Source organism: Megalopta genalis, chromosome 15 (genome assembly GCF_051020955.1).
Source record: "Megalopta genalis isolate 19385.01 chromosome 15, iyMegGena1_principal, whole genome shotgun sequence".
NCBI classification, from domain to species: Eukaryota; Metazoa; Arthropoda; class Insecta; order Hymenoptera; family Halictidae; genus Megalopta; species Megalopta genalis.
The window spans coordinates 409,994-437,563 of record NC_135027.1 but is presented as its reverse complement, the minus strand read 5'-3'; the positions used below and the strand labels follow the sequence as shown (position 1 = coordinate 437,563).

Here is a 27,570-nt window from a genome sequence, read left to right as displayed (position 1 = left end):
CTGGTGTTGCGCATCACGGTAGCAAGGAGAGCACAATGGGACGCCGTCGGTGGCTAAATTCCGCGCGATGCGCCGCGCAACGGAGATAAATCTCGCGATTACGCTGTTTAATTCGAGGGGAGCGCTATAGGCAGCCAGGATAGTTCCACGGATGACGATTAAAGTCAGCGCGGGAGATGAAAGGATTAACCCGTTGAAGCCGTTGGCTCGTCGGGCGCTCCGTTTTTATCGCTGGTGCACAGTGAAAATCCGCGCTAATGCTGTGCAGCGTGCTTATCGCGCGCCGTTCGCGCCGAAGAAAATTCTCGTTACCTTATTAACTTAGCCGAACCTCCATTCAGACAATAATCTCGACGGAAGCCCGAGCCAAGGTCTCGTTTGAACGGCAATCGGCACTCGAGTCGCGCCGCGTCGAAGAATTAATTGAAAAACGCCGGCTCGAGATTCCTTGTCGATATCGGCGAGGGTCAACGTGTCAAAGCGTGAACTCCGACGGAGAATTATTGCCTCGGAGAACGGTCGGTTCGGAGCGACGAACAGCCGATGAAAAGTGACCGGCGACGTAAAAAGGAATTTCCATCGGGGGAAACGGGAGAAAACTCGCGATTATCGATTCCAGGGAGCGGCCGGGCGTTATCGGGTTCCCGACGTCGTCGCTTTAAAACGGGGCCGTTCCGAGCGAGCCCCGAGCGCACGAGGTACATCTCGGTGAAACTCTCTCGCGTCGACAAGGGGGCCCGTGTACAGTGCAGCTTTTGTCTTCGCGAAGCCAAAGGGGAGATCCGGTTGAAGTTCGTGGCCGAAGTGCCGTGTGAGTCACGTTCGGGAATCGCGATAAGTGAACCGCGACGTTAATTCACGGCCGGCCAATTATAGATAGATGCACTTATGCATATTGCGGGGCCGGCGGTTCCACGGGAGAACGTGATCCACGGATATGGTTCCCACCAGCGGGATCATGAAAGTATAATGCGGCTACGCGAACGGGACATTCATCGGACCATTATCTTGGATTAGTCGTTCGATGTTAATTGTAGAAAGACCTGGATGTGGGCGGATACGGCTCTTCGACGTGGGAACAATTTTCGTACGAAAATTTTCGTATCGACTTCACGACATTTTCCAACCTCGACGTATTTATTTCGTCAATTTATTTCGTCGTGACGCATTTATTTCGTTCGATTTGTTTATTTACCGGTTCAGTTGTACACAACTAATTCGATATATACGTGCATGAATAAGTATAAAAAATATATTAAGTATATGAACATAAAGCAAGTGCAGTGAATTCTCTGCAATTGTCTCTCAGCTTGTAAACGAAAATGGGCAATTTGGGAGGAGGTGATACGATTATACGAGCCTCGTGGCTCGTTTTTGTAATCGCCGATCGCCAATAATTATAAAGGCGAGCCGCGAGGCTCGAATAATCGTATCTCCTTTTCCGATTTTTGTTTACAAGCTGAGGAAAAATTAGGGAGAATTTACTGTAACAGTAGCCCGTATTCATTGTAAGCTTATGTAAATTTATACGAATTGTAATAGTATTCCGAATTCCGCGAGAAAGCGAGATGGGAGAAGATGATGTCTAGACGTTCGCAGAACTTCTTGGTGTTTATAATTGTAGGATTAATGCAGTTATAAGAATCGCGTAGCGAGGAGTGAAACTCCTGACGTATAAAGCTATAATCTTTCCTTGCATAATGGAATTTAACGTGCAGAGTATTTCTGGTGATATAACAATGCCATTAGAGGAGTTTGTTACGAGTCGGTGCGGATGTTCCGCATTTATGCCGAAGAATTGAAGAATTAAGAAATTGAATAATTAACAGATGCAAGCATCAACGCAGAATAAGAAGTGGAGTTCTTGTTTCTTGGAATCGATGAAGGAACGACGTGAAGTACAGGGTGTCCCAAAAATGTCTCGCAATCCGGAAATGGTGGATTCCTTAGGTTATTCGAAGTAACTTTTTCCTTAGCGAAAATGCAAACCGCGGCTTCGTTTACGAGTTATTAATGAAGAACGCCAACCAATAAGAAGCGAGCTCTGCTGACGCGAGGCGGCCGAGCCAACGAGCGCGCGAAGCGCGGCCGTCTCGCGCCAGCAGATCTCGCCTCTCATTGGTCACTGATTTTCGTTGATAACTCGTAAACGAAGCCGCGGTTTGCATTTTCGCTAAGGAGAAAGTTGCTTCAAATGATCTCAGAAACCCTCCATTTCTGGATTACGAGACATTTTTCAGGCACCCTGTATGACAGCGACGTACATATATTTGACCGAACGAGATGGCAAAATTTTCTGCAACCTCTCTGTACTAGCCACGAATCGTCGGCGATTTCTTTTCAGAATCTAGAAATTGCGGAAAGTCGCGAAAATCGGCATTGGAACGCCGAGCGGACTCGGAGAGCGAGATCCGAGAATAGTTTTGGAAGCGGATCGGCTCGAACCCGAATAAGGCTATTACCCGGCTCGAAAATTGACTGGCTTCCGCGAGATGATCGTCGAATGAACGTCGCCGCGGTTAAATAGGCCAGTTTACGTCGTCGCGCGCCGTGGCAGAAATAAAAGTGCAGCGTATCCTGAGCGTCTGTGTGCACGCGCGCGTGTGTGTGTGACGAACCGCGCGCGGCTCGTGAATCACTCGGTCGAAAATAGTGTGCCAGGAGAAACCCGCATGAGCGCGGGTGATGAAAAGGTCCAACAACAATGCCGGCGAACGACTATTGGCATCGATGAGCGGACATTCGCATCTGTGAAAGCAACGTTCCGCGAGACCGCGGGAAAGGATTGCGCCGCGCGAGAAGCAAGGGAAGCCTGCCCCCGGAGCGCAGTTTCTTCGGCCGGATTATTTGAACTTTTTGGCTCGTCGAGGCCGGCTTCCGGTTTCCACGAACGATCGCGGTGAATGGCTTTTACAAGCTCCGTTCGACTGGAACACCGTGTCTTTTTACGAACGAATCGATTCCGATTCGTTACGGGACAGCTAACGAGCCACCTGATCGCTGCGTTTCCGCCGCGATAATTAACTCGCTTATCAAGTAGAGATGAGTTCGGTTGGCGCGATGATAGACTCGTTCTTGATAAGCAGGCTTCTGAAATCACCGGAGTCGAGCGTTCGCGGAGAAATGCCTGGAAAACACCCTTTGGATGTCTTGGATTTTTAAAAGTGCCGAGAGCATGCGACGATCGGACGATTGGATTAGGCACGAAATACATTGATATGAAGGGGGGAAAAGAAATCTTGGTGGAACAATGAGCAACTTTAATTGTTAACTTGAACAGCTGAATTCTGCGAAGCCGGCTTACGTGGACTGAGAAATGGGAAGACAAGAGTGACAATCGCGCGAAACACGAAACCGTGGCGAGAAAAAGTCAACAGTCGGCGATAATCGGGCGTGAGGCCTGCGGTTCCCGGGGCGTGCGTAATTCGCGGATGTTGCGACATATCCTCGAGGAATCGTATGGCAGATAGCGCGGCGTTATCGCGCGGTATCGTCGCATCCGCGACAGATCGAGAACCGTGACGGGAAACTCGGTTAGCCGGATCGGGCGGCGAGGGGGGCGGAAAGAAACGGCTGTCACGTACGCGTCGCATTATGTTAACGAGGATGGCAGGACGGTAGATTTCGAGGATCGATAACACCGCGAGGGACCTTTCGGGAAAACTACGATCCGGCGCGAGGCGACGCGACGGAGCAAATCGTCTGTGACGAACGAGCGCCGAGTGGTAACACGCGCTTGAAACCGCAGCGTAATAGCGTTTCGGAGCGGAATTCGTCTCGCTAGTTTCACCGTCGCGGTCCTCCCCGCCGATCTACGTGCCGATCGACGAGCCTAACAGGCCCGAACGTGCCGCGACCGATATTTTTTGGGCCGGCTCGATCGACCGAGACACGCGCCCCATTGAATTTCAATCGGATCTACGAATATCGATCGTGATCTCGCGGTGCACCGCTCGATCGCGCCGTTCGCATGCGCAACGATTTCCATCGAAAATGGCGAATTCTGCGAAAGGTCAGACGAAGGGGGGTGGTAACGTATTGCGATCGCAATGCGGAGCGGTCGAAGGTGGAGCAACGCGATAAAGATCGGCATCGTTTTCCGAACGCCATTCATTTTGTCAATGGCTATCGATCTTGCTGAATTTTTCGCGGAACAGGTCTTTGCAGATTGCCGGAGAATTTGATCGATTGCTCCCTTGTATTCTGCTGGATGTACGATTGCGAGCAGCTTGTTTACAGTCGGTAATTATAGTGATACAGGCTTCGCCACTTAGTTTTGCATTAGAAATTGAGGCCTTCGCTAAGTGGCGAACGTGAAGGGAACAACCGACGAGCTGTTTCTCTGGAAACACTTCTCCACAAAGCTGTTCGTTTACATGGAACCCACGGTTTTCGCAAGTACTTGTGAACAGTTTGTGAGCACTGTTCGCCAACGACTCGTGCGGCGAGAACAATTTACGAGCGCTGTCAAAAAGTTGTGCTCGTGCTCGTAACCAACGAAAAAACGTTTAGAGCAATTCAGACTACTTTTCTATTCTTTTTCTTCTTTTTTTTGTTCTGTTTTGAAATAAAATCTACGCGTAGTTTTTCACGAACGAACGCGTTCCCTTTTGCTCCGTCGGTTTACGAAACGATTTTGAGTGCTACAATTTCGGGCTCGTCCCGGAGCCCGGAATTTTTCGGCGAATCCGGACAAAACGGATCCCTGAAATAAATGGCGAGCCGGTGTATCGAATTACCGAGCAGCCATCTTCCTTGCAGAGCGATCGGCCGACGCTCGGGGTGTAAACCGGGGAACTCGAGAGAAACACGCGCGCGAAGTACGCCGCGCGTTGGTTCAGTGTTGATGTCTAATAAATTATGCCTCGTCCCGCTGTTTCCTCTCGCGTTTCCTTTTTATTTTTCCTCCACGCAATTTGCCACGGAAGCGTTAATGCACCGCCCACGCGGTCACGCGAGAGATCATTTAAATTACGGCTGACAAAATGGCTCGAACCCTGCCTCGGACTCGACGTAATTATTCTTGAAGCTCGGCCGTCGCGTCTTGTCGCGTCGTGCTGCTCTGCGACGACGACGACGACGTGTTTTAATATGACGCCCGCGAAACGGATTCGTTGATCACACGAATTATTCTCGCCATCAGACTGAAAAACTAATAATTACTCTCGCGCCTCTGCAGCGACGCCGGCCGACGTTTCCAGTGTTCCTTTTTAATTAGCTGAAACGTTCGTGCACAGCGAGCTTGCAATTTATCGGTTGGTCTTTGATCTCTGCGTGCATTGTACGCGGAACGTTGGTAGCTTCTGCGCTCCTTTCGAGTAGGAAGTTATTTTTGCAACAGGAATAAACAGGACACGAAGTATTAAAACAGTGAAGTTATTAGAAGCTTGGGTAAACCGATAAAACACCGATGATATTCGGTAATTTTTATTGAAACGTGAAACCTTGATGAAACCTTTCGTTACTTTCCGCAAGGTACATACATTTTTTGTCGTCACATTTTATCGACGTTCGCCGAAATGATGAATCTCGTTCTCCGTGAACCCGTCAGTCCAGCATTTTTTTCCGTCTAGCCAGACCAGAAAATAAAGCCGAGAGGCTCTTTCACGACAGAGCTACGCGTCGTACGAACCTAAATCCTGTTCAAAGGAATGCAAGATGAATGACGACACGCGGTTGACGAGACAAAGGAGTGCGTACAATTTTTAATTATATCCGAACAGTTTGTAAAATTTCTCTCGAGGCTCGCGTCCGTCGCAGCCGAATCGGACAATGCCCGTTTCGCAGAAACGAAAACCGCCGCGTAACCGTCAATAATGAAAATCGATAAGCGTACAGGCTCGAATGATAATTGATTCGACGAAAAAGTCTCCTGTCTAAATAATAATGGGAACCGTCGCGAATAATCGTAGCAGCCCGCCGATAGCATTGTTCCCGGTGAAACTCCGTTGTACGCGCGGCGGCCGGCTCTTAAAACGCTTCGACCGAGTAACGAGATAAAACGGAGCCCACCTATCGATGCATCGACACGAACGCTTGTACCTCGGCACACGTACCACCTAGCCCGTTATCTTTTTAATCGTTCACGATTGTTCGCCATTGTTGTAATCGCCGGTACACGGACCCCGGGGCCCGGCGGGGAAAGGCAGAGCCTCCTCGCACGCAGGAATCGTAGATGCTCCGAGCGGAGAAAGTGACTACGGGTTGACACGGTATGTATTCTTTCGTGCCGTCTGCCGATCGATATCGGAGATTTATGCAAATTGTCTCGCCGGAAGATTGATGGCCGCCGTAACTGCATCGGACTAAACGGCCGGAATAAAAATCGCGGCGGCGCGGCGGCGAGGATCGCCGGGAAAGACCTCTCGGGTGATACGGACGTTCTCCTCGGTTATTCTACTTCGCGAGGAGATTAGTAGACCATCGGAGACGGCCAAAAGTGGCACGAGGAAGATTCCTTTCTCCGGTGGTCGTTTATTTTGAGAGACGACCAACAGACTCCTGCTGCTTCTTCGACGCTCGCAGGCCGGCCACCTGCGAGAATAATTTTCCGGTGATTCTATACTTCGCGGGACTTCGTTCGAACCTCCGCTGTTCGAGGAAGTTAAATTATACAGCAGAGAGACGTGTAATCCCGGCAGAGATGCTGTCAAGAGTCGGAGAGGTTCCGCGTTCTTTTCTCCGATCGTTTAAACAATCGATGATTGATTTCGTTGATCTGCCAAAGAGAAACTCTTTCCAGCGATCGCGAGATACAAAATTAGACGCTTTCAATTCGTAATTAGAAACCAGCCAGAAGCCCGATTCTTGTCCCCCGACTATCTTGAATAGTTTAACAACCGACGAGAATCTCCTTGCGAGACTTTGCGCAACGGTGGAATCGGAGAAAATCGAAGAATTGACGCCGGGGCGGCGTCGTCGGTCGCGCGCGTGCCAAGTCCGTTCCGGCCGGAAGTGCTGAATTTTTTTCCACGAAATCGACGAGCGGACCGACGGACGGTCGGGTCGCCGCAAGGACGGCAGATTAAATGACAAAGAAGAACGCTTGCAGAAGCGGGTGATTAACAAGCGGGAGCGCGTCGGAGCGGAGCGGGATTAATCAGCGCGTCCGCGGCTTCGGGAAAATAAGTGGCGAACAAGGGGGACGACTGCGATGATTTATAAAAGTCTATATTGCCTCCGGCGCTCGCAGAAACGCGCGGCGGGGCCGACGAAAACGAACGTTAACAGGAATTTGTGGTTCGCGCGCTCGCCGGTATTCGTCGTTTGGCTGGTAGTCGCGCGCGAATAGCGAGGGCCCCGGCAGAAAATACGGCGACGTCTCCCTCGGTGTACAGCTCTTGATCTCGGGGACTAGGCGCCTAATTAGCAACCTCCATAAAGCTGTCTATCGCTTCCCCGCGATTATTCCCGCTCGTTCATCATTGTTAATCAAGTCGTCGTTAGAATTATTATTGGATACTGCGCCGGGGAATCTGACACAGTTCCGAGGCTATTGTTCCGACCAGGGAACCCGCGTTTCGCGGAATTCACACGGAACATTGTCGTCGAAAGGGTTACTCGACAGTGCCAACAAAATACGCTTTTTATCGGACGAATGGAGAAGAAGCGCGTCAGACCTGGGTAAAAATATTTCCGCCGAGAAATATTTGCCAAACTACTATTTCTCTGAAACGCGCTTCGCGTTCGAAATAGTAATTTATTTCTGTGTCGAATAAAATATCAGTTGAAATACTTAACTGATTTTACAAATATGCATTTTAAGAAGCTTAGTTTTCCTATAGCTTTATTTCCTCTGGTAAATATCAGTTGCAAGAAATGTGGCTTATTTTTCCTATAGCATTATTTTCAATTACAATTTTGAATTGAATTTCAATTTTCAATTGCGCAAGAAATGGAATTTCAAGTAATTAATCGAAATTTCGAAACGTGACATGCTGTTTCAAATAATGATATCCAGAACGTTTTTTCAATCCGTGTACTTATCTCCGCGGCGGCAAATAGATCTTGAAATGTTATTCCATGCGATCGATGCTTTTTCAAATATTTTGACAGACGTCCGGCCCCACAGTTGATCTATTTCCATGGTGAATTTAATCGCGCGTGCAATCGATGCCCGCGGGTTTCCTGAACGGTCCGTATACACACAGATTCCCGGGGATAGATTTTCCGTGGGGCCGCGGGGACGGTATTTCTGTCGGCCGCGACGATAATTCTGATTTTCGATAATACAGAAGACTCTGTAATAAATGCACGATCAGCATCAATGAACCGCGTGTTCTTCATCGCGATACGGAATGCGTGCCGGAGCAAGCGGCTTGAGTAATGTCTTCCGGCGTCTATATCAGATGAAATTCTCCATTAAAGTGATAGCCGATCTGCGAACATCTTGCACGCATGCCAGCGGATTATCTCGAGTGCGGGGGAGAAGGAGGAGGAAGAGCAGGGGGGAGAAGGAGGACGCTTTAAAATCTGGAGGATATCGGTGATCGATGGACCGGTGTGGGTGGTCGGCGAACACCTTATACGGACCAGGCCGAACATATTCGGCGACTCCCTCGCGCGTCTTGCAGCGCGTCGGGAACGTCGATTTGTTTGTCGGCGACCGGTCACGTCCTCCCGTTTCCAAACATCGCCCCCTGGACATCGCGACTTGACTTTCCGCCAGGTCCGTAAATCTGTAAGGTTGTTGCCTGACGTCATTTTCTTCTACGCCGCCGACTGCACGCGCGCAATCCGCGAAATACTCTCGCTGAAATAGCTTCGGGATTACTCACCGCGCGGCTGGCCGGCCGCTCGGTGATCCTTTTTCGAAAGCTTCTCGAAGCGTATGGTTGCGCCAGTGCCACCGGGCATACGTCATGCGCCTCCTCAACCGTGAATTAGACTCGATTCGAGACAGGCTCGACAATCGAATCTCCATTCTCGGCCCCGCGACCGGCCGACCGGCCGGCCGACATTTTATTTTCACGTCCCACGAGAAACTGTGCATTCGCGACATCGGCTCGACAGGTTTTACACCGTGTCAATTCTGGTCGGATAGCCGATCCACGGATCACGGCTACCAGTTCTCGGAATACATCGATCGTAATCGCGATCGGTAGTTCGATCTTGCTCGCGAGCGATCGCTGAAACCGTGATCCGTGATCCCGGCGTTTATTGCCGGTCCCGGGGAACGCGAATCGCGTCGCATCGATGCGTGTTTACGACGACGACCGATCGGTCCAACGATCACCGTTTATCTTATCCTTTGGTATCGGGGACCGTCCGCGGAAAAACTGCCGCCCGGTATCATCGATCCCGTGTTCCGATAAAAAGCGACGCCGAATAGGGGGGAACAATAACAAAGCTGGTTAAAACTAATCCCGCCAGCTTCCCCGGTGATCGCTTTGATCTAACATCGCTATTTTACCGCGATTCGACGAATTCGCGCCGGGGCAACGCAAATAAATCTCGGCTCTTGGATAAGGTCTGCCGCAGCAACTGTTCTTCTTTATCGCACTTGCTTCTGGAAAGATTTAGTAACGCCACGGTTATTTTTGTTCTTATTCTTTTCATTCTTTTCGAACCAATCGCACTGTAATATATACAGGGTGTCCCAAAAATGTCTTGCAATCCGGAAATGGCGGGTTCCTCGGATCATTTGAAGCAACTTCTTCCTTTACAAGAATTTTCTCCGAGGCACCGTTAACGAGTTATTCACGAAAAACAGTGACCAATAAGAATCGAGTACCGCGAATCGAATACCGGAAGCCCAGTTCCGCTCATTGGCTCGGTTGCCTCGCGCCAGCCGAGCTCGATTCTTATTGGTCACTGTTTTTCGTTAATAACTCGTTAATGGTGTCTCGGAGAAAATTTTTGTAAAGGAAAAAGTTGCTTCAAATGACCCGAGGAACCCGCCACTTTCGGACTGCGAGACATTTTTGGGACACCCTGTATACAGATTTCAAACATAATCGTCTTTTAAATCGCAATAGCATCCTATTCTTTTGTTAAACATGCTTAACCCTGCTTATGGGAGCCTATGGGACCAGGAATGAAATTTACGTTCGCAAAGATTCCACGTTTTTAAATATTTCGTTTACTTATATACTTTGTACAATATTTACGTATTTAACAATTGTTGCGAATTGCACGACTGTTGGAAATTGCAGTGAATAAGCGAACGAATCCAGAAATACGGATAAAATAAAGCGCGCGAGAACAAGAAAACTGAACGTTAAAGCAACGACGACCGTACAGTAAATATAAATTTTCCGTAATCGGTGATAAAGTACGAACTAACCGACGAAGCTTCGAAAGAAAACGCATCGCAAGGGGTTGAACTTATGGTACTCGTAGTACCGGGAACCGGCTGTAGGTCTTCTAATGCATCACACGAACCGACCCACGATGACTTCGATGATTCGATAAAAAGTGGTGCAGGTTTCAGCTGGTTTTATCCGCCGCGGAAACTAGAATTTTCCTCGAGTCCCTCGGCTTTTATCGAACCGCTGTGTAGAAAGTGGAGCGTCTCATGGCGGTTCACAATGCGATCATGGGATTGCGTTTGGTCGGGGGCGAGGTTCGCAGCCGAGTTTTGGCAGGCTCTGTCTCCGAGAAGTTGCACGGCGAAGTCGAACAACTGCGATATGCCGATAGGCGTTGAAACGGGGATATCGGCGAGTTGCCGAGTAATGTGATTAGAGCGTCGCGGTAAGGCTTCTCTGAGCCAGGCCGCCCAGATACCAGTTGGATACCCTAAACTACCCTGATACTGGTGAACCGGTGCTCCGTTTCTGGCGTTCGCTCGAACGGGGTCAGCCACGTAGACACGGCGATTCCTCGGGAATCGGGAGGGGCTGGTGTCAGCTTTTATTTCCAAGACCACGAATAATCCCGTCCGTCCACCTACGTGCGCAAGGTGCACGCGCGCGTTTAGCCGACCGTTTTCCGGTTGGTCGCCGCTCTATTTTCCCTGGCCGCCTGTCGAGCTGGCCAAAACCGCGCTCGATATACATTCTGCTCGCCCTCCCTCCGTCGCGAAGAGGAGGGTACCTGTGCAGCCCCGTGGCTGACTCAGCCCGTATATATTTCGGCGGGTCGAGTGGTTCTCGTCAAAAGGAAGTATGTATTTCGCGCTGAGTCAACCACGAAATCCCGAAACTGCATGCGGCGGCCGGTGTCGCCCCGGCGACTGCTCGCACCCTACCACGGCCAGGTACGAGCGTGACGCGACTCGAGATCCCGCGATTAGGCCGTCATTCGATCGGACTCTCAATGAATCTCGCGGCGGTCGAGATACTGGCAATCTCGAGTTATCCAGACGCCGATACGGAAAGTCCGACAGAAATTGTCGCGGACGCGCGACGTAGCTGGAAGCAGATGCAGCGGAGCCGGTTACCGTGGGATGGCAGGGTAATTAACTTTACATTTATCGAACAAGACGTGTTAATATTTTTGATTAAAAGATAAACGATATTCTGAAACATATAGATAATAAATATGTATCAGTATCTACTGACGTCGTTCGATCGCTTCTTATCAAATAATTTCGCGTCCGTTTCCGAGCGACGGAATTATTCGTGCGGACATTCGCAGACGCAAATTCTCCGCGTTTTCTATAACAGTCCCATGACCGTCGATGATCGGCACGCCGTTCGAGCACCGTCCGCGTATAAAACGTTTCGCGGAATGCGAAAATTCGAGCGGGCCCGCGAATTATCGTCGTAGGCGTCGGTTTCCGAGGTCTCCGAAAATATCGGCGGATCTGACGGGCCTCCGGCGGTTTTACGGCACGATGAACGTCGGCGGGATTAACGGTACGGTCGTAATAAGTGCGCGGCGAATCGAAAATAATCGTGGAAAAGAGGCATCGTAATCGTTCGTTTACAACCGCGCAAGACCCAGTGGCCGAAACCGCGCACCGGGACGGTTCTATTCTCGGCTAGAAGCGTTCCAAAACAGGGACAGGTCCGATTTCTGTCATCACTTGACGCCGCGGCACCTCGGGCTACTTTATAGACCGGTCGTAAAACTCCCGAAAAGCATTGCGAGCGTTCCTATGGTGTTTCGGAGCCGGCGCGCCTCGAGGAATCCGCGTTCCGAGGGCCCTCGTGCGCGCGCGCGCGCTCGCGCCGACTAACTCCTTCACGATCGAGCCCGTTCGAGCTTTATTTCCGTGGTGGCTCCATCTTCTCTATTAATCGGCGCCGGTCTGCCTCTGACCGGCTTCTTTATAAACCGATCGTAAACCTTCGAAACATATTTCGAGCTGCGAGAATCGCCTGACCAAGACTGACGAGTCGCCGGTGCTTTGGAGCGGTGTGATGTTACAATAGGCCTGTATACAGAGTGACGGACTAAAGCGTTCGGACACCTTTTGAAACGAGCAATAACTGTTTTAAGGCCGGACTACGTGACTCGAATTCTTTTTCAATGTTTGAGAGACTTTAAATCGCTAAAATACTTTTCTTCAATTTTTCTGTCACTTGGAACGACAAGAAGACATGGGAAACTATTGTTACGTTTGCTCTTCGATGATGATTTCATGACTATGTAATTATTTCCTGGCGAGGAATTCATTTTTTTTTTAGAATATTTTCCTTTTAATTTACCGGTAAGAGTATGTTCTTCTTGCTAGAATTCTGAAGAATTCCGAATCGTTCTTGACTTGTATGTTGCAAGAAGACGACCTACTCGATGCTTTCACGGTGTCTATGTCCATCGATATTTCAGAGCTCCAGTTCATTCAAGAATATTTATCCTTCCCTTCGATTTTACAGGAATAATTACGGAGCATTATAAAGCCGTAATATCTGATAATGACAGAACCTTTGGCATTATCAACGGAGTTTTCAATAAAGAATCAAGCGAGTTGAACTTTAGGAAATAGTCGTTTTCGATCCACACTCGGCACCCGCGTCACAGCATCTATTTCGACGGGGGGGATGTGTGTCAAGTAGATTCTACTTTCGGAGTCCATCGTGGTCTAAAGAAGTCGCGAGCCTGACAGGATCCATCTTGCCCGGCGAGTGTATCTCGATCGGCGTAGAATTTTCAGAACGAACGAAATAACCGCGAGAAAGCGCTCTCTGAAACAGCTGTAAAAAATCTGTCGCCTACGCCGACAGATGCGGTCGGCTTTCCATCTGTGTTTGTCTTTCCGGACCTATTCGGGGTCGTTTTGCATGGTCGTCTACATAGATCGAAAGCGACTGCTCGCGTGGAAAGATCGAGCCGACAGATAATATCGCAGGAAGATACGGTTTCTCGTCACGACGCTGCCGGGCCCGCTGAGTAGAAAGGCCCCGGGGACCGCTGCGCTGCGAGGATCACCTATTAGCCGCGCGGAGATTCATGGGTGATGCATAATTCATAAGGGAAGACACTTCGCGGTTTTTTCCCGGGCAGAGCTCGCCGATTGGTAACATCGGCCTCGGATAATTTGCTCGGAGCCGGGGCTCTGTCGGCCCGCGCCGATTCGGAAGCCGGCCTAACGAGGCACGGGCCTGGTCCGGGCCGGCTCCGGACTGGTTTAAATTTAATTATCCTCGTCCCGAGATTGTCTCGTGGCTCGGGCAATTAAAAAGATCATAGAAAAATACCGCGGGCCCGAGGTAGAACGGCGCAGAACGACCGGTGAATTATCGATCCGGTGTCTCACCGGTTTTGTCTCTCCGTTGTTTCGCCGTCGAACAGATGTCCGGAGCCCCAAATCGGACTATCGAGAAGCCCGACTAGCATGAGCCGTGTGAGTCACGCGAGCATTCCGCAGAATCCCTCGAACCGAGCGGCCGGAAACGTGACGTGGACCGGCAACAAATCACCGGGAATTTGTTCGGGCTGACTTGCTGCTCGTGGAATCTGCTGTTTTCGAAATGTGTACGTGTCTCCGTGGTATCGCGCGCTTAAAAATCACGCGCGTCATAGGAAAGATAAAGAGAGAGAGAGAGAGAGAGAGAGAGAGAGAGAGAGAGAGAAAGGAAGGGGGGAATAGTCGCTCGAACGAGTTTTAGTGGTATTTAGCGAGGGTTATTAATGATAGCGGATAATCTATGGATCCGTGCGGGTCCCGGGATGATCGAGCGTCTTGGAATCGGTGGATCCACGGGCAATAAGTTACCCGGGTACGCGCGATCATTCATCGGGAACAACCGTTCATCTGTTCGCGATCTCCTCTCGAATTTCACCGACGACACGCAGCCTACTTGCGACGATGTTCCATACTGACGTCGCTGAACACGCGAAGATTGCGGCCGGGACGGCGCGGCGGTGCCTTCTTCGGGATCCCACGGCCCGACGTCACACCGTTTTCACTGTTAAACCGTGCTCGGAAAAATCGTTCTCACCTTTCACGAACGTCGCCGCTTATCGCGTCGCAACATACAACGGTATCTACCCTCTTTCATCTGAACGATTAGTTTTGGCTGGGGAAACTGGCTGGGATTGCTGCTTCGGAAGCGGAATTCTGAAGACTGTTGGGATCGTTCTCGGAACTGTTTATGTACAGAAAAGGAAATTGTTAATATTGAATGCAAGAATAATCGCAGGAAGCAGTCGAGGAATGAGTTTTGCCGATGAAATTTGGCAAGGATGACTATTCGTATAAAAAACACTATAGACTATTACAGAGTCGATTCCAAGGTTAAATTTTATATGAAGAAAATCCTGAAGAAAATCATGGAGATGATGCTTCTGGAAGGCCAACTGTATGAATGACTACAGGAATCAGGCTAGAATTAATTCTTGCTAATGAAATCTGGCTAGGATGACTATTCCAACAGCAAAATTACGGAGATCATTGCAAGCATGATTCTCAAGTTAGGTTTTATACGAAGGAAATCATGAAAGATGCTTCTTCCGGAAGACGAACTGTCTGAACGATCATAAAAAATAGTCTAGACTTTGTCAAAGGACTTGTAACACACATAGCTACTCCAAAAGCAAACCGTGGAGACGATTTTTCACGAAATCGAAGAGAAAGTTACTTGAAATGCCCCGAGGAACTCCTCATTTCCCGATTTCGAGTAACTTTTGGTGCACCCTGTATAAATTGTGGAGATGTCGAATAAGAAATAACTCTCCTGTATTCTGCATTAATTTGATTATCTTACCGAACCTTTAAATGTACAACAATGCATAATCTTAACAGAAAAACTATTCTCAAAGCTTGGGTCCAAAAATACCCAGGGTTAGCCTCTTACGTCCCAGCGTAAGGTCGGTCTTCGGAGGGTTACCACCGATATATCGATACGATTCACATGCATCGCCATCACTGGCACGGATCTCCAAGGTCCAAGAAAAGCTCCTAGGAAATCCCGCCGGAGAGAAAAACTGACGACTTAGCTTCGACAGAGCGTCGATCAGCCGCGATTCTTAGCCCGCGAAGCCTACATTAAATCGGTCGGAGTCTGGCGGACGAATCTGTTGCGAGCTGGAAGCACGAATGCCCGTGGATTGACACGGATTCCTTCGCAGCCGGTGTTACAGGTGCAGTACCTAGTTCTCGAGGATGGAGGACAGAGGTGGTCTAGCCGGTCGGCGGATCGTCGAAGCAATTTGCCGGCCGTATAATTTCGCGAGGAAGACAAGGTCCAGTGAAAGCCGGCCCCACGGCAGCGATTTATTAAGGATTCTATCGTGCGCGCCCAATCAAGACGTTAATCTCGCGTCGAAGCAGACGTGACCGTGCTGCGGACGTGACTAACTATACTCTGGGGTTGACCGTCGGGGAAAAACTGAGCCGAGATAAATCGCGGACACTCGGACTGGAATCTCTAAGCAGCGAGCAAGCGGCTGGCCGTTCGTTTCGTCGGTGTTGCGCCGTACGCCGGGACGTTCGTCGAGCAAAAATCCGTGGAATCCGGCCTAGGGAGTCGCTCGGTGGTGGTGTCCCGGATGGATTTTCACCTCGGGAACGTTCCTCCACGGCGCGGTCGCACCTTGCTGCCTTCGAAGAATCGCAGAAAGGTGGCTGGCAGCGGTTCAAAGCGACCGGAGCGAGCAGACCGAGGCAGAGCGGACGGTGCTTATTCGGAATCCCGGATAGAGGATACCGTAAAACGGCGAGGCGCACCGCTTTATTACATCTGCCGCGCGTAAATTTAGGCACCGGATCGTGAGTCTCGCTCTACGGAACGCGCCGCGCTTTAACCCATTAACCGGCGAGCCCGGCGGGACTCGGTGAACCGACTCCAACGAAACAACGTCGCCAGACATACGCCGATCGTGATCGGACGGGATGCTCCGTGTTAAACAGAGCCCGTCACGATGTTCCCGCTTTCCTGCCGATGAATTGGGAGAATTTATGCCCACCGGGTCACCGAGACGCGGGCCGTTGCGGCGGCAAAGCGGCATTCGACAGCGGCCGAACCGTCGAACAATAGTTCAGAAAGCGGCGTGGTGGTCAATAGTCAATTTTTATCTATTTCTGTATCGGAAAGAATTCTGTTCTCCCTTGAAGCGAGAACTGAAGCAAAGCGTTGAAAGAGAAAATCTTCGAATCGAATTAATTATCTAGAATTAATTATTTTGATTACTCCCTATGGGATACGGAAAGCGACGTCTGTAATACATTTTTATACAGGTCAACAACTACATTTAAATTATTTATGCATTCTAGAAGAATCTTTTAACTCACGAAGAAGAAACGTTAAGCTCTTATCAACTTGAACTTTGAGAAAGCTTATGAAAAATCGATTAAAATAGATGTCGGACTTCATTCGTATGAAAGTTCGCGCTATTCGACACGTGTTAGCACACGTGTGCGCAACTTTCAAGTGCGGATACCTGCAAATGTGAATTCTACGTAGATCTGAGTAAGCAGCCGTTCACAGTACTAAAGTGTTCGGCGACCTTAAACCTCGTAATAAGACTGAAATAATTTCGTACACGATAAACGGGTTTCCAGCGTACCGCGCGCCGTTGGAGCGATAAGATTGGGAAAAGTTAATTGAACTTGGTTTGGTTATTGATTTCACGGGGACAGAGGCCAGCCAAATTGGATAACAAGCTTTCTTTTATTAGACACGCCGGTGAAAGAAATTTAGGACATCTGTGAGGCCATACGCTGCCCTGGGAACGTCGTCGCCTAAGTGGCCTACAAGAGGGGTTAATGATGTTTTTATCTAATTTCGAGGCTGATAAAACACTTAGCAGAGAGAAGTAATTATTGGCGGCTATCTAAGCCCAATTTATACCAACTGCACCGTGGCAATTACCGGCGTCTCAACGATACCGAACGAGTTTCGAGGAAGCTACAGCAACCATAATGCCTGATCACCAGCTGGTAATCCTCTAACATTTGGCAAACCGCTCTGAAACGTATCCAAGCGGTCGAAAGAAGTTTTCGTTGTATCTCAACAATGACAGCCAGCTGCTAATACTTAATTCTCTGGATCGGGATCATGGTCGACGAAAAATCGAAAAATCCTTCAATTAATCTAATCTAACGCGTCCTTATCAACGTGAAAGAACGGATGAGAAATATGTGCCTGATGCCGACCGACCGACGTCAATCAACCGTCTTATTTTGTCATAGCCAAAACATAATTTTATATGTCCCATCGTTATTTTCTTATCTATTTATATCGTACAATACGGCCCTGTAGCCCGTCCAATAAATAATCAAATAACGTGTTACGTGAAAGGTATAAAACAGCGAAAACGCACAACGTAAGAGAACCTTGACAAGAATAAAATACAAGATCAACTCGAGTTCATTAAATAATAACCGAATTCGTCGGCTGCCGAGCCTGTTTCGAACAAATGTGTTCCAGATATAAATAAATGATAACGAGCAGACAATAGAAATAAGTTGAAAAATAGAAATTATCTCGTGATAGGTGGTCGACGCGTCGATTAGCGAAGGAAAAGAAGCAGCGCTTGATTTTTACCGCTGCTGCGAGAAGATCGGTTACATTGTAGCAATTCTGTGCTGCAAAAAGTTAACGATATAATTAGTGGAGATCCATGTTTCAACAGCTACCATTAAAACGAGCTCGGAGCTTATCGCCCGGCCGCTCGTATCTCCTCGTCATCCCGGAAACGGCCGATAAGATCGTCGGATTAGGCGGCTATAGAAAGTGCAGCAGCGCCGTCAGTCGATCACCGTTCCCGTAAACCGGCGTGATAGCGCCGCGGGATTGGGTAATTAGCGGCGCGTCCGTATGTCTTTAAGGAAACGCGGGAACGTTCAGCGGACGGAGTTACGGAGCGTATTAAGTAAACGGCGCTTAATGAATGGCCGCGAGTCAGCGGAATATTTGGAGCGCGAGCCGCGCAGTGGCCGATACGGCGGAACGGCGCGGGGGATCGTCGGGGGTGGAATTGGGGGACCGGAGGCAGGAGGGCACGGTTCGCGAGGGGGGCAGCCGAATTCTGGAAAGTGCCGGGAACAAAAGGGAATCTGTTTCGCTGCCGATCTCGGAGCGATCCGGCCGGGAAAGACGTTCGAGCGCTCGTTGACAAAGCCGCTTTTCAGCTCTCTTAATTGCATTCCGCGGTGGAGCAGCTGGCCGGGGCAGGGGCGGATAAATTTCTTTTTCGATGGACACTCTTGAGTCGTGCGACTCGCATTCCTCGGCTCGATTCACCAGCCACCCGAGAGATCGTTGCCTCGTTAACGGCCGCTCGATTCCGAACCGCGGAGCACGTGAACGCCGAGGAATCCGTTGCGCATACGTATGCACGCGTGCTCGCTGCTCCGTCGACCGATCATTGGCAAAAACAACGAAAATGGAGCTCGGGAAACCGTGGCATTTCCCCAGGAAGCTTCGGAACATCGGTATTTCGCCGGTCAAATGGAAATTTCGCGGAAACGCGCGAGACTGATAGCAACTGGAAGGTTTGCGTCGACGGCGCAGCATTTGATTTCGAAAGATTTTTTAATTAAGCACTTGACACCTCAGTGGAGATTATGTCAAGGTTATGACAGGTTGCGTCAAATTATGTCAGATTATTTCAGACAATGTCACATTGCGCCAGGTTACGCCGAACAAAGACATTTAAGGACTGCAAAGACATAAAGGCGCGCTCAGATGAGCGACCTCGAAATCAATGTTTCTGCGTCGCTGTGTAGTTGCAACTTGGTTTCAAGCACATTTTCAATCGATCTTGATCTGTGAGAAGAAATAGATAGAGGTGTAACGTAATCTAGAGGCAAATTGGGTGCCGAGACCGTCGTCGGCATTGTTCCTACTCTATTTTCTGTTTGGTCTTCGGAGCGATCAGAGGAGCGATAGATCACCGGGCCTCTGTTAGTTCCGGCACGTTTGGCAGCCACGAGGGACAGAAATCACACGGATGATGCGTTTACGAGCATGTCGAAGCCCGCGACACACCACGGCCGGTGTACCGCGACGAAACCGAGTTGAACGAGCAAGTTGAACAACCCGTTGAACGAAACGCGACGGACGCTCGTCCGTTTGTGCTACGAATTTTCTTCGTCCTGGCAATCGATGCTCCGTACGTGCGGAAGAAGTTAACAACCTTCGGCGCTGATTCAGAACACTGGCGAGGATTAATTTGCTGGCACATTTTACGCTGACCAGGAATACATTTTACGCTGACCGGGAATGCATTTTACACGGACCAGGAATACTACCGAGTCGGATTAATTCATTGATACACTTCGTTAAGCAAAAATACGGAAAGAAACAAAGGCGATTAGGGGAAGAGCTTCTTCAGAGATGAGAAGCGAGAGAGAGCGAGAGAGAGCTTTTGCAGGAAGTGAAAAGCAGCGCAGGCCGGTGGACGACGATTTACTTCGGTCACGGGGTTATCGTTCGCGGACGATAATGCTCTCGTGGCGAGCCGTTCCGAACGGCGATAATTCTCAGGCGACCTCGCGATCTCCGATTCCGCGAAACCGGCGTAACAATCGCGAAATTCTAATCGCATAGAAAATTGATTCAGCCCCCTTTTGTTCCGCCGAGCGGTGAAACGCGTTTTCACGCTCGTCGCCGCTTTCGATCTCGTTCGCCGCCATTCGAATCGATCGATAGTCCATATTTCACCACAGTAAAATCCTCTTTCTAATTTCTAATGGACACCTTCACTTTCAAGCATCGCGTGATTGCACTGATTCGTTATTTTTTTTGCCTATAAACAGGTTTTGATAAATATATTAAACTTTGCTATAATGAAAATACGAATGAAAAATATTACACAGGACCGTCGTAGGAAGCTAAGAGGAAGTGAAACAGTTTAGGGTTACAAATATGTTTAAAATGCGAAATATTCCGTCGAGGCTGTCGAAATTACCGTAATCAATTTTATGGAATTCCGGTCGAAGTACTAAATCGTGTCTTAGCGAGGTCAGAGCTGTATTTAAATAGAATTTCGATAAAATATCAAGACACTTGTAGAAAAAAATTGTTCAAATTTGCACATTTTTAAGCACACAATAATATTTTCCTGCAAGAATTCTTGATTCTTTAGCCTACCGGTGAACAGTTTTGTATCTTTAACGCCACGAATTAGCTATTCCCGCGATTTGTAAAGCAAAGAATTGCTCTGCCGGTGCGTAAGAAACGCGAATCGGCGAGGGTGAATTAAATCAGCGATTAATAAGATTAGCCGCGCGCGCTGTATGAACGGATTCGGTGAACCGTGGACCCGTTAATTACAATTACGATTACAAATAACGGCTGATTACCGTACCATAGAAATCAGATCAACGTCGTCTCGGTGTTGAGCCGCATTCCGAATTCGTTGCACTTCTGTACGCCGTATTTACACAAAGTTACGATTCGAGCGACTCGAACGCTCCGATAAGATAACGCGCGTTCAGACGGTAATTTCAAGTGGCAAGAACAGGTGTGTATCTTTGAACGTTTGCTCGTCCGAATTCGACGGATTCGGTCTGAAGGTGTCGAGCGAGGCGGCGTTCCAGGAAGGATAAAAGAGAGCGCGGAAGCGTTCGAATCGCTGTCGCGTTTTTGGAACGCTTCCGATCCGCGGGAAGAGATACATCCTCATTTCACGATCGCTGAGCCGGCCGGCGCGGCACCGCGCAGCGATTCATCGTTTTACTGTTATAATCGCTGCCAGTCAATCGCAATTGGTTCACAAAGGAACGCAGTCGCGGTTCAATCTTCTAGCCGGCTGGCTGGCTGCTTGCTCGCCCCGTTGGTAGGCAGCGCGATGACGCATGGAAAAGAGTCGTCAGCTTGTTTTGTGTCGGTTCGAAGGCGCCGTTGCGAGCATATACGTATCGCCGGCCAAGAGGCTCGATCGTTTAACAGCATTGGCCAGTATCGCTTCGATTAAACGCCTCGCGTAATTTTTCGGCGTAATCCGCTCCGGCGATTTCGACGCCGCGATTACGTTCAGACACTTTCGCGATTGTAATTGAGTCGATCGTCATCGTCCGACCGAAATTTGCTCTCGACTTAAACTCAGAGATCTGTTAAAATATGTGGGAACCGATCGTGCCGTTGCACAAGAGAAATGTACACAGAGACGCAGTCGAGCGTGCAAGCCAACTTCGAGCATCGTAAATCGTTTTCAGAAATAACTGTGATAAGAGATTCTTGGATAATCTTTTGTTCTGGAAAGCATCGTTTTTGTATTTATTTGAGCTTTGTAATTTCTTAAACTTTTTAACAAGATCAAGGCAAAAGTACATTAGAAATTGACAAAAATTAGTTTCCGCGTTTTATGGGACTTAAGAAGTTGAAATTTTGCTTCGGCTATGATAATTATCGATGAAATTTTATTGAAAATATTTGGTATTAATTATAATATGTAATTTAATACTGTTTGATATATAATATAATGACTGTTTAAATATAAGTAAAATTATTGCGAGGGCACAGTAACCAGGAGGTGGCACAGTAATTGACTGTGCTATCGACTGCCTCGAGAATTTTGAGTGGAACAGTAAATTCTCCCTAATCGACGCTCAGATTGTGCCCAAAAATGGACAATTTTGGGAGAGGTGGACAATTTAAAAAATAAGTACGATTATTCGAACGTTGCGGCACGTTTTTATAATTATCGACAAATCGGTACCTGTAAAACCGAGCCAAAAGGCTCGAATAATCGTGTCTTCCCAAATTGTCCATTTTCGTTTCCGAGCTGAGCGTCAATTAGGGAGAATTTACTGCATTTAGTTGGGAAGGTACCTTGCGTCTCCGAAGCACGAAATCCACGGTCTACTTCGCACAATCAGCCGCATGCCTCGCGGATTCCTCGAAATATCTGTTCGCGTACACGTTCCACGGCTCGGAAGAATAAAATTTGATATCGGTGGAATGAAAGGCTGCCGGTTACGGCGACCCCGATGGGAACGCGTGGGAGTAGGACGATACCGGAAACGCTCGGCTCGTTCCTGTTATCGTGCTCGATGAATCTGCGAATTCCAGAGAGTCTCTACGAGCGCGATGGCATCCGAGTAACAGGTCTCTCCGTGGTTCCGTCGTCGCCTACGTCGTCGTCGTGGCTCGTCGTCCCGGGGGTTTGACGTAACTCCTGGCCCCTCGCGGTTCCCGTCAAGGCTGTCGCCGCCGAGAGGAAAAGAAAACGCGAAAAGATTGAGTAACGACCCGCGTAACGCCGTAACGCTCGTTTGACCAGGAGAGAAAACGGTGCCGGGGGAAAAAGGGGTTCAAAGAAACGATTAGTCGCCGTGCTCGCCGGCGAATCGATTTGTTCTGATTTAAATGTCATGAGAATCGTGACAAAGCGTGTCCGCTGCGCGGATAATTGTGCAAATTATTCTTGGAATTGTTTTACCACCGGAGACGTAAGAAACATTGGACAGAGGCAGTCTTCGGAAATACTGGACGCTTTGACGGACACCGCGTCGAAAAAGCCTAGAAAATGTCATAAGATCGAAGTATTTCATTCGATTCAATTCAAATTCGAAAGTAATGTTACGTGACTACGATTACTTTGACAACATTATTATCTCTTGCGTGCAGCTTCATGAAATTACGAAATTATAATGGATTGACGTGAAAATTGCTTTAAAAGTATTCAATTTTAAATAATTCTGTCATCCATATGGGTGACGTAACAGCCAAAGTGTTGAGATAGTGTAATTATGATACACTTTCTTAATGGCGCGATTATGAACGTATTTATTGATAATATAAATAGGATAAATTTCGTTCATGATATAATTGTGATATATTTTTAAAAAAAACTCTGCTCGGTGAGGAGTAACAAGAAGAACGATGAGAATGACTATTGTCAGAAATCCTAAGATAATTGTGGGTGTTATTTCAGGAACTAAATTATTTCTCGAAAGCAAAGGATAATTTCAGTGAAACCAGTCGCTGTGTATCGATTTTAGAACGTGTCTCCGCGGGAATTTTGCAACATTTGAGGACTCGAATTAGAGCCAGAAGAGCGCAGTTCACGATCGGTCGATCGTCGACCAGGAAGAAAAATTCAAAATCTTACCTGAGAACAATCTTCGCGAGGGAGACAATGTAAACAGAGCCATGATTACTTTTACCAGGCTCCTAGAAACCATCCGTGTGGATCAGGTCGATCTGCGATCAGTATGAGCAACAATGATCGCATCCACACGGTGGCGATTAATTAAAAAGCGCAGGACGATAGGGTTATTCGCGAAGGTTACGGAAAGGCAGAGCCGAAGACAGTGATCAAGCAAGAACCCAAAGAAGAAAGAAAGGCTGGAAAAGATAGCCTGCCATTACATTATGCAGAGCTGCAACATGCGATCCCCTATAATGTTCCTCCCATGATACCGGGGATTTATGTTTCGAGCGAACTCGATCGAATCGAATGGAGCTATCGAGGAAGAAAGCTACACGGTCGGTAATTAGAAAAAATCAGCAACATTGGCCCGTGCACGGTGAACATTAAACGGATAGGCCGGTTCTCGGGCGCACAATGGCGGTCGGCTTCGGCTAGGGCCGCCATCGGGACGCCATCGGGACGCCATCGGGACGCCATCGGGACGCCATCGGGACGCCATCGGGACGCCATGGCGTCCCGATAGAAGCGTGCTCGCAACACGGAAGTAAAATGCCAGAAACGCGGCGATATTATGCACGCTCGGCAAGCCGGAGAACCCGATTAAACGGGTTTCTGCGAACCGTGGAGCGTCTGCCGAACACGATAACGCGGCCGTCGAGCTTAGGGTTGCATAGAGTCGCGAGGAACGGTGTAGTTATCGCGTCGAACGAATTTCGACAAGAAGCCCGTTTTAACGAGGCTGCTCCGCGATTAGCTCGCTCGTTGATTTACCAGCGACATAAACATTGGCCTGGTATTCGAACTGTTTAACCGAAGCGCCGCGAAATTATGCTGGCCCGTAAAAATGGATTTACGAGACCGAGTTGCGCAACATTCTGCCTCGGAAATAATAACGACGAGGTTATCGAATAGCTTTTTCTACGCTTGTTCTCCGCCGCCGTGAATATTTCTGCGGACCGTTCTTCGGTCGCTTTCGAATATTATTGGATCCATCGATCGATGAATTATTGTATTCCCAATTAGCCATTGACTCGGGCTTCCTGCTCTTTGATTCATCGCGTCCGCAATCCGTTTCCTACGCTTCTTAGCACCGTTCTGGGTCAGCCAGCTGTTTTTACCATCATTTTAATACGACGTTGATGTACATAATATGTTGTACGGGAATTCTTTAAGTAGAATGTGTAGAAAAATGTGTGGTAAAACCTCGTAGAATGTGTATAAGAAAATTATATGAACCGATCCAGGAGCGACGAATAAATAAATGTTTTTCGAGCCGGATGATGTCATGCACGTTACAGATCTTTTTCGTCGTAGATGATTCAATACTATTCATTAGTCTTCCGACATTGACCTCGAAATTATTAATGACCTTTGTGAATAACAATTCGTTACATACGTGAACTAGCGATAGTTATGTTAATTAGCAAACACGATGCGAAATGTTCGCTAGTTCTTGGTTATTTTTCAAGCATTAATTTTCATTACGTGTAATAGCTTCTGCACAACTTCCTGCCGGAAAAAAATAGCAGAGTTCTCACTAATGTTACTAGATAATTAATTGCAGGCGAATTGCAGTTGTAATTAAATGGGAAGATTATTTTATCGGGATAGCACGGAGATCTTTCCATAAAAAATTAAATCTCTAGATCACTCGAACTTCAGCTTCCAGAGATTAAGTTAAGAAAAAAATGCTTGCTTCCAATGTTATCTTTCAACATCGTTCTTTTCAATCGCCGCATCGAGTGTTCAAAACAATTTTCTGCTACTAGTATGGAGTAGCGTGGATGATTCTTCGAGCACAATCAAATTCCTGGGTCCGCCAGGCGCAAGTCAATTTAATCGAAGCCGAAGCATGCCGGCCCTTCAACTCGTCGTCGAGTATTCCACTTGTTCTCTCCCTCGTCTCGTGTTTCCCGGTGGATCGGCGGAGGGTGATCGAGAGATCCACGTCGTGTACGATCGTCAAGCTTGTCAGGGCTCGAATGCGAGGGACAAGAAAGCTCTCGAGCGTGCAGTTTTTCGCGACGCCGATATCGGCGATCCTGAATCGAACTGTTGTCTGCCGACGGGGGCGTCTGCTCGGTTAGCTCGATCTGAAATCGAAAACAGGCGAGCTATTTATGCGGGACCCGGCACCGTTGCATCTATCCTCCAGCGGGACCAGCTTCCGAGCCTTTGAGAACCCTTTGGCGCCTGTGGGTACCCGCGGGAAAATTCTCAGGGCCGATTCACTTTCCATACAAAGCTTCCGAACTTTTTTGCGACGATTCCGCGTCCGCTCACGCCGCCATCTTGCCGCGATCCAGCGTCGGCGAGCGTCGCCGTTTTCAGGGTAATAATTTGTAGAAACAACTTACGAGAATATCGCGACGATATGAATTTATTCTTATTTAATTAATAATAATCTAATTGAGTTTGTGTTCAGATTTTGGACGCACGGTCCCGCCGATCCATTGGCATCGTTTATGTCGAGGCAAAATTAAATTATTAACTACATTTAATAACTACATCTTATTATATTTAATAAATAATTTGTTTTTCTGAAAGGAATTGATCAAGATTCTCTCGGATTCGAGTTTCGCGAATCGAGAAGTCAGGCTTCGACCCACCTTTATTTTCGATCTTTTATCGTGGAAATTAGGAGCTTCATTCTTCGTTACCGTTCCATTATCTGCCCCGAGTTAATTATCGCGTGCTTTATGATCGGGAAAGAGTACTTTTTTGCATTATGGACACGCCGAGTGTTCCACGGACGGTTTCAAAACGACGGGTTACTCCGAATACCGCGGTTCATTAATTTTAGCTGGCGATCGCGTCTTGCTTCGGTGGACGTTCACGCGATCGAGCATCCTTACCCGCCGCTTTTTAATTTAGCATTATACTATCAGCTTTTAGAAAGCCGTCTCTTCCTCTTTCGCAAACGTATAAGTTCTCGTTTTCGGCCAACAGGATTCGCAATTAAGCGACGGTGACCGGCGGATGTTTGTGCAACATCAAAATTTCCGGACGCGATTGCAACAGGCAATGTTTGAACCGAGATTTATTCTTTGTCCCAGGAATTTTAATGAGTCCCTAACAAAATAGTAATATGCCTAGTCTCCATTGATGTTTCCACGTTGTCGCGAGTCACTGACGCTTGCCATACTCATATGCGAAAAATATTGCCATACTCGTATGCATTCAATGTGTTCGTGGAATCTCAATTTTCACAGACAAAATATCTGAGTTGAAATTTGCTCCAGGTTATATAAAATGGAAATAGATGCGATAGACCAGAACAACTATTTTGGATAGTTAACTTTTGAGTTAAAATAGCTCCGATTGCAAAGGGTTAAAAATGTATTATAATTGAGTTCGCCCCATTTTAAATGAATTGATTTAAATTCCTATTGAGAATCTGCTATAATTTAAAATTTCTATTCAAATTTTTATTAGAATCTACTGAAACTTAATTTTCCATTAAAAATCTATTACTACCCTATTTATAGTAAAAAATTTATTGTAATTAAATTTTATATTGGTAGAAAAGTATGTATTATATTTTAGAAACAAGTGTCCAGTCTCGAACCGCTTAAGAATAATTTAGCAAATATTCATAGAGGTGTCGGAAGAACGAATATCCAGTGATTCAGATTGAAAGCACGGAGAGTTTGGTTTGTTAAGCAATTCAATCGGGTTTCGATAGTGGCTGGCGAACTTGGCTTCCTTTCGGGGACCGTGGGAGAGCGGAACAACAGAAACACGATCTCCAAAGTGTGCCTACGCGAACGCGAATCGGTGGCTAAACGCATCTGAAACAACGTGCAACGATGGAAGCGGGTTCGATTCGCGGAACACAACGAGTCTCTCACGAGGGTATCGCGTAGGTTGTCGGAGCAGAGAGTATAATCGGGCGTTACGCGCAAATGCAACGCAACACTGACTTTCTCGCCGACCATGTGAACCGCAGCTGCAGAGCCGAGAGAACACGTGGTCACCCGTTGATCCCGTCGCGGATCTCTCGATCCACATTAATTCGCATGCTCTACACCGCCGCTTCTTCCTTTCGTTGGCCCTCTAAATTTCTTCGAACGAGAATCTAATTCCAACACGATCGACCCTCGAAACTTCGATTCTCGAAACGGACACTTCCGGGGG

The 27,570-nt window shown here is 48.0% G+C and overlaps 1 protein-coding gene across 16 annotated transcripts in view; it reads left to right on the top strand.

The window, feature by feature from the left end:
• The window catches only part of LOC117229286 (uncharacterized), a 117,023-nt gene that overhangs the window by 8,172 nt on the left and 81,281 nt on the right, over positions 1-27,570 (top strand). Inside the window, exon 1 of one of the 16 annotated variants that reach the window (XM_076526432.1) lies at positions 11,287-11,397. The exons of the other annotated variants lie outside the window; for them this stretch is intronic. The gene's annotated coding sequence lies outside the window, so the exon portion shown is untranslated. Of the gene's footprint in view, positions 1-11,286; positions 11,398-27,570 lie in introns of those variants that run through there. 16 annotated transcript variants of the gene reach the window in all.